Raw genomic sequence first — 12,777 nt, 5'->3', positions numbered from 1 at the left:
TTAGTGCTCCAGTCGATTTGGTCCAAAGAAGCCAACTGGTTGGAAAGAGTTTGTGGAATAAACACAAAAATACAACGTAGCAACGATTAGACAAGACCCATCCCAAATTTTATCAGCCTTCTTAAAACCAAAGAGTCATCAGTAAAATTTTTCAATGGGATCCAGGTTCGATTTCAATGATGCATGTCACTGGGGTCAGGTAAAAAAGGTTTTTGTTCGGGTTTTTTTTTCTTTTTGGCCACAGGAGGTTCAAGCTGCCCTTTAACACCAAGGCACAGGCATTTATAGACTCATCAGCCCTATTTTCAGATTAAGATTCCATAAGGGTGTAACCATGCATTTTCCCATCTTCAACCCCAGGTGAGTTCTGCAGTTCATCATGGCGTCCATCTGATGTCCCTGGATGCAGGTGACATCGTAGATATCCCAGAGGTTGACTTTCTGGGTTTGAGATCTCAGCCGGACGCCCAGATGTGGTGTCTTATTCCTCTTGCCTGTTCCTCCAAAGCTCACTGCAAATTTTAAAAGGCATAAACCTTTAAGCAATGGCATTTTGAGCGCCCGTTTCCCCATGAGAAGGGACCTGACATCACAGCAAATGTGTGAAAATGGACTCCCCTGATTTTGTTGGCCAGAAGCCCACAGACCTGGCAGAGAGACGCAGTGACATCAGGTGATGTTTGGGGTTTAGCAAAAAAAAAAAAAAAAAAAGTATTCAACTATTTTTTTCAAATATTTTGGTCTTGGCAAAGCCTACTTTTTTAAATGTGTTTTCCTTCATTTTAAGACCCATGAGTATTTCGAGGGAAATGTAATCCATCTGACAGAAGCATCTTTTTTAGCTCACCACAGACAAAGTGAGAAAGCACCACTTTCACTGGTACTTAGAAACCATGGAACTGCTGGGGGAAGTGTGGTCATTTCCCAAACTGAAATATCGTGCAAGGTATGAATGATAAGAAGAGGACGAAGAATGCAGTGACTTACCCAGAAGCAACAGATTCGGAAAGGAAATTCAACACGGGAACCAGAAGTAACTCCCGCTACATGATACCTTTATTCTTTGTTTGCAACCAGACTATATCTAGAACACATCCTGGGCATGGCAGGGAGAAAAGAAATAGAATAAAACACAAACTCTGTGTCCTCTCATAAGTAGCATGGTTCCTAAAGACAGAGGAAGAATTGGAGAGCAGTGAAAACGCAGCAGACACAGCTACAGGAGAGACTCAGTTCCGCAAACTCACTGGCCACATGGCCGCAAGTACCTGCATCTTGTGGTTGTTATGTCTTTCCGTGAGCAGCTACTGGGCTCCAGTGAAGACACAGAGATGGACAGACGTACCAGGAGGAGATCTGGATAAAAGTGCACTCGTTGCAGGAATCAGAACTCGGTGAGTACTCCTCAACCAACTTTTTATTTTGTCTGTTTATAGAGAAATAAAAGCCCCAAAGGCAAGGAGTTCATTAGAGGAAAGCAGAACAGAATCTCTGCCAGGGAGGAGTCCCCAGTCCACGGTGAAGGAGCCCTCAGTCCATCCAAAGAGGAGGGGAGAAATCTTCAATCCATGGCAGAAGAGCCCTCGGTCTAGTCATTGTAAGCCAATTCTGCAGAACCGAGAAATGAACCACGGCTCAAGTCACTGGGGCCTCTGATCTCCTTGGACCTCAGGGAGCTGTGCCCACAACACGGGGGAGCTGAGCTGGGTACCAGGGGCCACCCACTTATCTCATCCCCAAGAGGGACAGAGGCAGGCGCAGGAGTGGAGGGTGTGAATATCCCAACGAACAGATACGCAGGCATTCCTGAAGCATCAGAGAAAATTTAGCCAATAGGGTTAACACTGCCTTAAAGGGCTTTTCCACAGGGAACATCCGATTAGTTGCCAGGGGCCAATCTTTCCTGCTTAACAAAGCTGCAAAATATTCTAATGTACTCCTCTGTACGATGCTAGGGATCTGCGTTAGAACGTCATCCAGCAGAGTCAGCGTTGCTGTTTCTGTAACGATGGAAGCCTCTATGTGGTGGTTAATGTTGTGTCTACTCGGCTGCACCTTGGTGCCCAGAGGTGTGGCCAGACATTCCTGCGGATGTGTCTGTGAGGGTGTTTCAGGATGAGATTCACATTTAAATCGGTGGACTTTGAGTAACGCACATTGCTCTCCATAACGTGGGTGGGCCTCATCTCATCAGCTGATGGCCTGACTGGAGCAAAAACATTGATATCCTAGAGCAAGAGAGAATTCTGCACAGATGGCCTTCAGACGTCAGCTACAACATCGGCTCTTCCCTGGGTCTCGAGCCTGAGGTACTACCCCAGAGATTTTGGACTTCTAGCCCTCACAGTCATGTGAGTCAGTTCCTTATAACAATCTCTTTCCCTCTCTCTAGGCTATGGATATAGACAGATAAATAGCAGATAGATAGATGAGAGATAGATAGATAAAAGATAGATACATAGATACACAGATAGATGCACAGATGATAGGTAGACAGACAGATAGATACATAGTCAGTTCTGTTGGCTCTGTTTCCCAGGAGTACCCTGGCTAATACAACCTGTCTTCCCTTTTGCTCCTACCGTGTATTTTCTGGCAATGTGACTCCTGTGCAGCATTGTGGGTGGCAATGAGACAATAGCTAGAAATGTACAGATAAGTGTTATGCCGTAATTATCATCAATAGGAAGCCTTGGCAGAAGAAAATATTGACATCGTCAGCTGGCCCAAGGAAATGTGAATTGGATGTATCCTTGTCACCTGCTTCAACCACCGGGAAACTCCAAGACAGGAAAATACAATAAATAACCTGAATTCTTTTTGCAGGTGAGTTCTATTTAGACGTTTCACCATGTTTTAATTCCATAAAATTGCCTACTTGTGTGAGAGAGGAATGCTTGGATATCTACCTGGAAATTTCACAGCATGTTTGGAAACACAGGGACGTATGTTATAGCCCACGAAAGGGCTGGATCCCAAGGACCCCCACAGCTACGGTCCTTGCCATGAAAACAAAGAATTGAATCATCTGTAGGAAAGGCGTGTTTGATTTAATTTCCTGATCTCTGCAAGACGGCCTCCCTGTACTTGGCGAGGGTGGCGGGCAAGGCTCCCAGCCCAAGTGCCCGTGAATATTCCATTAGAAATCAATTAACCCACGTCTGCTCAGAAACACTCCAATCATCCGAGGTTACACGCCGTGCCTGATGCATTTATAGCCCCCATGTAAGTAGTCCCCGGAGACCCCCTAATGTGTGAACAGCATAAAAAATGATCCTTTATTCCTGCGAGCTTCACCTGCCACCTTAATTGAATAAATGGGGCTGTGATCCAGGAACACTTCTGCACACACGCATCACGGTGACTCATCCACCACACGTGGACACACGCCCACCTCCCCGCTCTCCCCTCGCTGAAGAGATAGTCCAGGACGATTCTCTTGTATTGAATGCACATTCTGCTCCAAATACTGCAGGTCCACACTTTTCTCCTCTCCCCATCCCCAGCCTGCAGAAGGAATAGAAATTAACGTTTAAGGCAACCGTGTCTTATGTCCTACGTATTTAATCGTATAGAAAGGACACGTCCGACTGTGAGGACCATGCCCCAGATGTAAGCTGATTTTACCTTAAACAAAACCCTACCTGCCGGTCAGGGAACCACCTGTCATGACCCAGTTTTGCCAGTCTGTGGGACGTGGCCCAGGCTTGCCCGTTTAGAAAGAAAATGAATGACAAGCGTTTTGGAAAACGCCCCCAAAGCTGCACAAGTCAACACCAGGCACAGTCCCCAAATCTCCCTTAAAATGAGCTCCATGCCTCCGCCATGGCCCTGGGGCTCTGCCCCGCCCAGAGCCCCCCTGCCCTCGACGCCACCCCCCGACGCTGTCTCAACACCAGTGTGCTTTCCTAGACACACCCCACCCCACCACTACCCCCGACCACTGGTCACTTTCCCTATTTGATGCCCTTAAGAATTCTCAACAGTGCCTGGGTTGTGTCACGGATGAACTAGGTTCCACTTTTGTCATCTTTCTCCCTCTCCTGGAATGCATGCTTTTCCCCCCAGTAATCTTCAACTGTGATAAAACAACACAACATACAATTTACCACCTTCGCCTTTTTTAAGTGCACAGTGGAGTGGCATTAAGTCCATTCACATGCCACCATCCCCACCATCTTTCTCCAGAACTTTATCATTGCCCCAGACTGAAACTCTGTGCCCGTCGCATCCTAAATCTCCGTCCCCCTCCCCTACCCCTTAACACCGCCATCCTACTTCTGGTGAATTCAGGAATCACCTGAATGATGAGTGGAATTCTACAGGAGTTATCCTTTCCTCTCTGGCTTATTTCACCGAGCATCATGTCCTCGGGGTTCATCCACGTTGTAGCAGGTGTCAGAATGTCCTTCCTTTTCGTGGCTGAGTCACATCCCACTGTTTAGATATATCCCATCCTGTTTATCTAATCATTCATCGATGGACTTGCTTCCACATTTTAGCTACTGTGACCAGTGCTGTTGCAAACGTGTGTGTCCTGGAAACGATGATGCTTGAGTCCCTGAATCTGCCTGACATGTGCCTGGGCTGCAGTGGGTCCCCTAAACGTACGTGCCAACTAAATTCCAGCGCTCTTCCCTTTTTTTTTTTTTTTTTTTTTTTGCGGTACGTGGGCCTCTCATTGTTGTGGCCTCTCCCATTGCGGTGCAACAGGCTCCGGACGCGCAGGCTCAACGGCCATGGCACGCAGGCTCAACGGCCATGGCCCACAGGCCCAGCCGCTCCGCGGCATGTGGGATCCTCCCGGACCAGAGCACGAACCCGTGTCCCCTGCATCGGCGGGCGGACTCTCAACCACTGCGCCACCAGGGAAGCCCTCTTCCCTTTTATTATTTATTGGAAGCCACTCAATAACTGTACTTCGTAGAATGATAATCCCTCTTTCAGAGATGGAGAAAGTGAGACGTGGCACGGTAATTTTCCCACTCTCTCAGAGCTGGGAAGTGGCACATTTGGGGTTCACGCCGAGAGCTGAGCACTTTGGAGCTGGAGGTATGATGCCATGTGGACCATCGAGGCAGCTCCAGTTCAGACACTGCAGTGGGTCCCGAAAACTCCAGGAACCAGTTAACCACTGTCAAATATCGAGTCCTCCCTCGGGCCGTGGTTCCAATTCATGACAGAAGGCAGGCAGAGCTACTTGGGGTTAAATACACAAGAGGTCGAAGAGACAGTAGCCATGATGTAGTTCCCCAGAGTTTAAAAGACAAAGGGTCCCTGGTAAAGACATAAGCAACTTGCTGACCTGCGGGGGCTCGAGCTGATGGAGAGCATGAGAGATGGGGAGAGATTTCCCAGGAATCAATCCCTAAAGGACGGAGCCTATAGGAACCAGAAGGTGGGTATGACGAACTGAATAATAACCCCCAAATGCTCACGTTCTAATCCTGTAAACTGTGAACTTATATGGCAAAGTCTTTGCAGATGTGATTAAACATCTCAAGATGTTTAATACAGTACCCTGGATTATCCAGATGGACCCTAAATCCAATGACAGAGTCCTTCTAAGAGACAGAAGAGGAGAGACACAGACACAGAGGAGAAGCCACATGAAGACGGAGGCAGAGACAGGAGGGACGCGGCCACAAGCCCAGGGACGCCTGGAGACCCCAGAAGCTGTTAGAGGCGGGAAGGACCCTCCCTGGAGCCTCTGGAGGGAGCACAGCCCTGGGACACCTGGACCTCAGACGTCTGGTCCCCAGGAATAGGAGAGGATGAATATGCAATGTTTTAAGCCCCTGGTTTGTGGTCATATGTCACAGCAGCTCCAGGACAATAACACTGAATGATTTTGAAGTCTCCTCTCCAGCTGAAACTTCACATCAATGTATTTACATGTCTCTCTCACTTTGTGTTTGTCCACTCAGTCTGCCAATAACAACATGCCACAGATGGGGTGGCTTAAACAACACCCTTATTTCCCACAGTCCTGGAGGCTGGGAGTCTGAGATCATGGCGTGGGCACATTAGTTCCTGGTGGTGTTCTCTTCCTGGCTTGCAGGCGGCCACCTTCTCTATGTGTCCTCACACGATGAAGAGAGAGCTCTGATCTCTTCCTCTTCTTATAAGGATGCTGATTCCATCATGGGGTCCCCACCCTCATGACCTCATCAAAACCCAACCACCTCCCAAAGGCTCTACCTCCTAACATCATCCTACTGACAGTCAGGGCTTCTACATATGAAGGACACACATTCCGTTCACAACATCACTCGTACGTTGGACTCTTTTGATGGGAAAATATGTATGTAACCAATTTAACAGGCTCTGGGAGTAGTTTTTACTGGAGAATCCTTGAGATGTATCTGTCCCTACCAGTGTCCCCAGGGTGCACTGGAGGAGGCTGTACACAGAGCTCTCTGATGTGGGCATCGCGGGTACCAAGCATAGCTTTTTAGGGTGATACCTTAATTGTCACTCATAGTCTGCCACCCACATGAAGATGATGACTATGAATCCCAGTCTCCCACCAGGACACCAAGCCCATCAGGCACAAGTTACCTGAACTTAGGTACAAGGTCACAAGGAAAGAAGCAATTGCCAGGGGACAGGCATGGCCAGAGCAACATAAACCCACACGGGTCTGGACTTACAGCCTTAGGGCTGTACCCTGAGAGTTCACCACATGATGACAGTCCTGGTGGCATGGCTCCCACCCCCTTCAAATAAACAGAATAATGTTAAATTACGATCAACATACTATTCTGTGTCCTTAATTCTCAGGCACTCTCTTTATCTAAAATTACTGAAATCAAAACATCTTTCAAAAAGAAATGAACATGTGAACCACAGTGGATTTTATTTTTCCAATAAGTCCTTTCCTTTCAAATCACTTTCCGTTCAAATCACTAGTTTATTAGCTCATGTCATCATTAGATTGAGAAACTACGGTGCGTGCTCCAAGGAATGAAGGTGAATATTTTAAAACATTCTTCGCATGTATGGATTGAATATGTGTATCCTCCCAAAATTTATATATTGAAACCCCAGCCTCCAAGGCGATGCTGTCAGGAGGTGGGGCCTTTGGGAGGTGACGAGGTCATGAGGGTGGAGCCCCCGTGGATGGGATTAGTGTCCTTATAAAAGAGACCCCAGAGAGCTCCCACGCCTCTCCCACCAGGTGAGGACACAGAGAGGACGTCCATCTATGAACCAGGAACAGAGTCCTCACCAGACATTAAGTCTGCCCTCGGCAGGACCTTAGACATCCAGCCTCCAGCACCACGAGAAATAAATATCTGTGGTTTAAGCCCCCGAGTCTGTGGTATTTTTTTTGATAGCAGCCCAAAGAAATTAAGACATTCACCAAAAGAATTTTCTGCTTAACATTTACGTAAGTGGGAGAAAAAATAACGTCAACTAATTGCATACAAATGAGCATTCTGTTTAAACAAAGTGTTACTCACTCACCAATTCCTGCTGACTTCTGTAAACACTTCTCCTTAATGCTACATCGTTTCTACTTAAAGCCCATTTAAATTAATTTCATTTCTTCAATTTCCTAGAGAGCTGACAGCAGGGTTTGGGTTTATAGGAAGAGCATGAGGTGAAGCGGGAAGTGAGATTAGAAATCTTTGGCATATGACAAACTTGATCAAGTTCTTGGGGTCCACTCAGAAGGGACACAGCAGAAGAACATGTTTAACTTTGATTTTTCACTTGCCTTAGCCAAGGAAAAAAATGTTAAAAGAGGGGAAAAGAGATGCTATGAATAACTATTACACACACACACACACGCGCGCACGCACACCCATGCATTGCATGAACACAGAACACCTACAATTGCCAGACAGAACAGCTGGAAGATAGATGTGCAATTTTGGTAAGGTTGTGTTATTAATACAATTGCTTATTTTAGAACAAGCAGTCTGAGGACCGTTGTAAAACTTACTAAAAGTGGATTTTTCCATGAGTCTATATATATTTTAAAGCACACCCCATGAAGTAACTGACATGTTGTTCTGAGCTGTATGTAAGCAAGTCACTTGTTTAAAGGAAATTTCTGGTTCCACTAGAGAGTTCTAGGTTAGAGGTTTCTGCGGAGGCTTTTATGTGCTAACTCTCATAAAAAGTCCTTCCAATCTGGGCAGTTTTCTCACCATTGCCCTCTCTCTGTTTCTAATTGTGAGTTTATCTGGGAATAAATACCACTTGGAGGTCAGCACCGCCAACACAACCTCCTCCTTATTGGGCATTTAGAATTGCTCCTCAGTTTGATCTGTCCTTGAAATACTCCACTTTTGTCTTGGGCAAGAAGCGGAAACAAAGACTTTATGAAATTAGCAACCGAATAAAACTGCTAGAGGCGATGTGAAGGTCGGCGAGTTGGGCCGCGCTGGTGTGGATTCCTCCTCGTCTTCCTCCACAGCAGGTTTGGGCTCGGTTGACCCGCAGCTGCAGCATTTCATGGAGGTGGAGACTCAGAAGCAGTGCTTCCAGTAGATGGTGCACCAGATGAGGGAACTTTGTTGGGAAAAGTGCACGGACAAGCCTGGGCCAAAGTTGAACAGTTGGGCTGAGGCCTGTTTTGTGAACTGCATTGAGCGCTTCATTGATACAAGCCAATTCATCTTGAATCGACTGGAACAGACCCAGAAATCCAAGCCAGGCTTCTCAGAAAGCCTTTCTGACTGACCTCAGCATTACCTCTTTGGAAAAGGGAGGTAGTTCAAGAAATGAAGAGCAGTTGATGGGACGATTGAAGAAAAGGTGGGGGATCGGCTCCCACCTCTGTCACTCTTGGGACATCCTGTCATCTGAGAAAGAACAAAGACCAATTTTTGTGTGTGGGTGGGTTTGAGGGTCAGATGTGTCTGGGGTTGTGTTTTTTAATGCTAATCGTGGGAAAACAATTGACAGATGAACGGAAGACTCTACTAGATGTGTATTACTGTATGTGGGACGATGCTTTCTTGGTAGTCCCAGTAACTGCTCCCTACAATTTTAGTAGTGGAACTGCTCTATAATTTGATAGTGGGACCACATAGGTAATAATCTGTTATTTGTGTGGGTTCCTTTCAGATTTCTGGAGAGATCGATATACATCTTTGTGTCTCAGAAAGGGCAGCAGTGGGAGAAAGAGTAATTTGGTACTTGCCTGTAGGCCTCCTTATCTAATGTTTGATTATCAGTGCTGGAAAAAAAATGTATGGATTATTCATACAGTACATTTCACCTTTCTAGGTTATCTCCCTCCTTTATACTGTGATTCACTTAAATATCTATATAAAGTACAGTCTCGAGCTAGTACAGGTACCTTAGAGTCTAGAGGCCTTTAGTTAAAGGAATCTAGCCAGCGAACGTAATTCTCATACTAAACTGCCACAAGGAAGAAGTTAACTTACCCTGTATATCAGGGCCCCCCAAAATAGAAAGATGTGCCTAAATGAAAAAATAAGTTATAAAGATTTAGGCCAGTCAAAAACTAGCAGCTCTTTCAGATAGAGGTGCATGCCTAATGTAAATCAGCATCGTTTCCGTTTACTGTGTTCTTTTAATCAGTGAAATAAAAGTTTCTACAAGAAAAAACAAACAAACAAATACACTAGAGGCACTGAAAGAGGGTGGAGGTAAAGCAAGCATCCCCCTGGGAACTGTGCAGCCACTGCCTCCTTCATCCATGTCCATCTGCCTGGTTCCTTGTCCTTGATCCCAGATAATTGTTCAAAACAGGAAGCTCAACCAGAAAGACTGAGCTGGTCCTGTGGGCATTTCCAGGAGGACACGGACCCACCGTCTCTTGGGAGAGGGGTCTGAACAAGCCTGCGATGGGGCAGAGTCACCCCAGGGGTCAGGATGGGTACTCCCACATTCTCTTCTTGAGAGTTAGCAGGTGACACACAGCCTGCCATCTCACATATACAGTTTGGTTTATTTTCCCCAAATGCATGCTCTTCACACTGGGCCCTTCTCGGGTCCCTCCAGAGGGTCTCTTTACATAGTTCTCCACTGTTCATCCCCTTTAGAATCAGCTCCCAGGTCTCCCGTGGAGGTGGTCTGGCACACAGCTCTCTCCCCTCCCCTTATCCCTCATCACACCATCCTGCTGGCCCCAGTCCCAGCTCCCCTTCCTGGGCCCCATGGACACCCGCAGAAGAAGTGACTGATGGGCAACCCAAGTGGTTTCCCCAGACCAACCTCAATTCCAGCAACCCCGCCGGTCACACGCAAGGGCTCAGCTTAGCTATCACAACTTGTTTCAGAAAACACACGCTGTTCCCACACAACTCTCCCTTCTGCTCCCTCTGATGTGTGTATGCGTGTCAGCCTGACCACTACAGATTCCATGAGAGCGAGGACCACTCCCGATTCCTCAGGCACCCAGCACGGCCTTGGGCTGCTGAGGCCGGGTGTTGGAGACCTTCCCCAGGGCTGCTCCAGCTCCTCTCTCTGGTGGCCTACCTGCTCCACCTTCTCATCAGACCCACTGGGAACCCTGCAAGGACTGTGGACCTGGAGGAAGCAGCTGCCCCCGAGGCCATAGAGAAAGGGGCACATTGTGCCTCCGACTCATGGCCCCTGCAGTGCCATGCCCATCAGCTGCTGTGATTTCACTTCCAGGAGAAAGGGAAGGGAGGGAGAAGATAGATGGATGGATAGGTAGAGAGATAGCAGATAAATAGGTAGATACATAGATAAATGATAGAATAGATAGATAGATAGATGAATAAATGGATGGATGGATAGATAGATGGTAGATATAATGGATGGGTAGATAGATTATAGAATAGATAGACATAGATAAGTAGACACAGAGAGAGAAGGGAGAGAAAGAAAAAGAAAGAAAGAAAAAAAAGAATGAAGAAAAAAAAGAAAGAAAAAAAGAAAGAAAAGAAAGAAAGAAAGAGAAAGAAAGAAAGAAAGAAAGAGAAAGAAAGAAAGAAAGAAAGAAAGAGAAAGAAAGAAAGAAAGAGAAAGAAAGAAAGAAAGAAAGAAAGAAAGAAAGAAAGAAAGAAAGAAAGAAAGAAAGAAAGAAAGAAAGAAAGAAAGGAAGGAAGAAAGAAAGAAAGGAAGAAAGAAAGAAAGAAAGAAACTCACCCAGCGCAGAGAGGGGATGCTGCTGGGGTCAGGGGCCGTGGAGGCATCAACTTATCACAGCCTCCGAGGACAAGATGGATTTTGTAAATGCCTTATGGAAATTAGTCCTTGGCCCCCAAGGCATAAATCTTGATATTGAAATGATTTACCCCGACTCTACTACTATTAGTGCTCTGTAAATTAGGGCCATAAATGCCATTTGCGTTGCCATTAGCAGAAGACAGTCCAGCCGGCTCCCCTCGGCTCGCACAGACACCCTCGGCCTTCCTTCCCTTCCCTCTGTCTTCCCTCTCCCCACGTCCTTCGTCGGGGCTGCCAGCCAACCCTTCCACCCACACGGGTACCACCACTCGCTGGCCGCGCCCACCCCGCATGTGTACCCGGTCCGAGACTGCATTACAGTCTCCTTGAGACCTCCATTCCTGAGATCTAGGGGGAAAAAATTCATTATTTATGAGTGCAGAGAAACCTCTACCTTTGCTGTTCAATTTGAAACACATGTTCTGTAGAATCTCCAGCCTTTTGCTGAATATCATTAGTCAAAGCAGAGGGTTCACTACAAATAAAGGCTGATGGCCAGTGTCCTGGATCGGGCGGGATTTATATCTCGAGAATAAAGGAAGGCGTGTGCCTGGTGTGAGAGGGAAACAGGACGAACAGGAAGACTCTGTTTGGACAGGAGCTTTCCAAGGAGCTGGAGAAAAGAGCAGGGGCTGTGAGGTGGGAAGGCTTTTTTTTTTAATGTTTCTGCACATCTTTTCTGAGATGCCCTGCGCTGATAATTCAGCACTCAGCACCCACACACAAAGAGAAAGGAGGAGAAGGGGTCCCTGCGGCCTCACAAAGAACGGGGTTGTTCCTCCATTCCTGACACCCTGACACCCACTGTACACCCTTAACAACCAGGAGAGCTCCCCACCCTGGTCTCTGGGATTTCTGTTTCCTGATCCTTTCATCGAAGATTTTGTCTTTGGGAGGCTCCTAGTCTTGGGGTGAGAGTCACCATCTTCATCTTGCCCACTGCCATAGATTGAATGTCTGTGTCACCACCCCTGCCACATTCATGTGTGGAATCCTAACTCCCAGTGGAATGGTGTCAGGAGGTGGGGCCTCGGGGAGGTGATGAGGTCCTGAGGGTGCAGCCCCCGTGGATGGGATTAGTGTCCTTCTAAAAGAGACTCCAGGGAGCTCCCTGGCCCCTTCCTCCAGGTGATGACACAGTGAGGAGTCACCATCTATGAACCAGGAAGCAGCCTCACCAGACGCTAAATCTGGCCCCGCCAGGATCTCAGACTTCCAGCCTCCAGAACTGTGAGGAATAAATGTCTGTTGTTTATATGCCCCCCTGTCTACCATAATTTGTGACGGCAGCCCCAGTCGACTAAAGCACCCCTCCCTTCCTTGGCGGGGTGGTCCACTGAGCTAGCCCCTGACTCACTCTTGGTTTCTAATTCCTCCCCCATTTTCCCTTAACTTGGGGAACTAAGTTTCTTTTCTGAACGCTTCTCACCGATTCCTAAGCTGCCTTCCAATGTTGGATGACAGTCAATCACTCCCGTCCCTCAAACGTTTTTACCTCTGCTTTTCTCCCTCTGTTAATTCCTTTGCTCTCCCTAATCACTGGTCTTTCGTGCTCACGTCTTTTCTTGAAAAAAAACATACAAGAAAGGGAAAGCCACC

At 47.1% G+C, this 12,777-nt stretch overlaps 1 pseudogene across 1 annotated transcript; it reads left to right on the top strand.

The window, feature by feature from the left end:
• Window positions 1-334: 334 nt before the first annotated feature.
• LOC309817685 (mitochondrial import inner membrane translocase subunit Tim8 A-like) lies at window positions 335-8,694 on the top strand (annotated as a pseudogene). Its single transcript has 2 exons — window positions 335-360; window positions 8,364-8,694. The product of its transcript is annotated as a mitochondrial import inner membrane translocase subunit Tim8 A-like (transcript).
• Window positions 8,695-12,777: the final 4,083 nt, after the last annotated feature.

The sequence above is a fragment of the Grampus griseus genome, assembly GCF_964374135.1.
Source record: "Grampus griseus genome assembly, chromosome: Y".
NCBI classification, from domain to species: Eukaryota; Metazoa; Chordata; class Mammalia; order Artiodactyla; family Delphinidae; genus Grampus; species Grampus griseus.
Note: the sequence above shows the minus strand (reverse complement) of the source record. Positions and strands in the feature narration are given on the sequence as shown.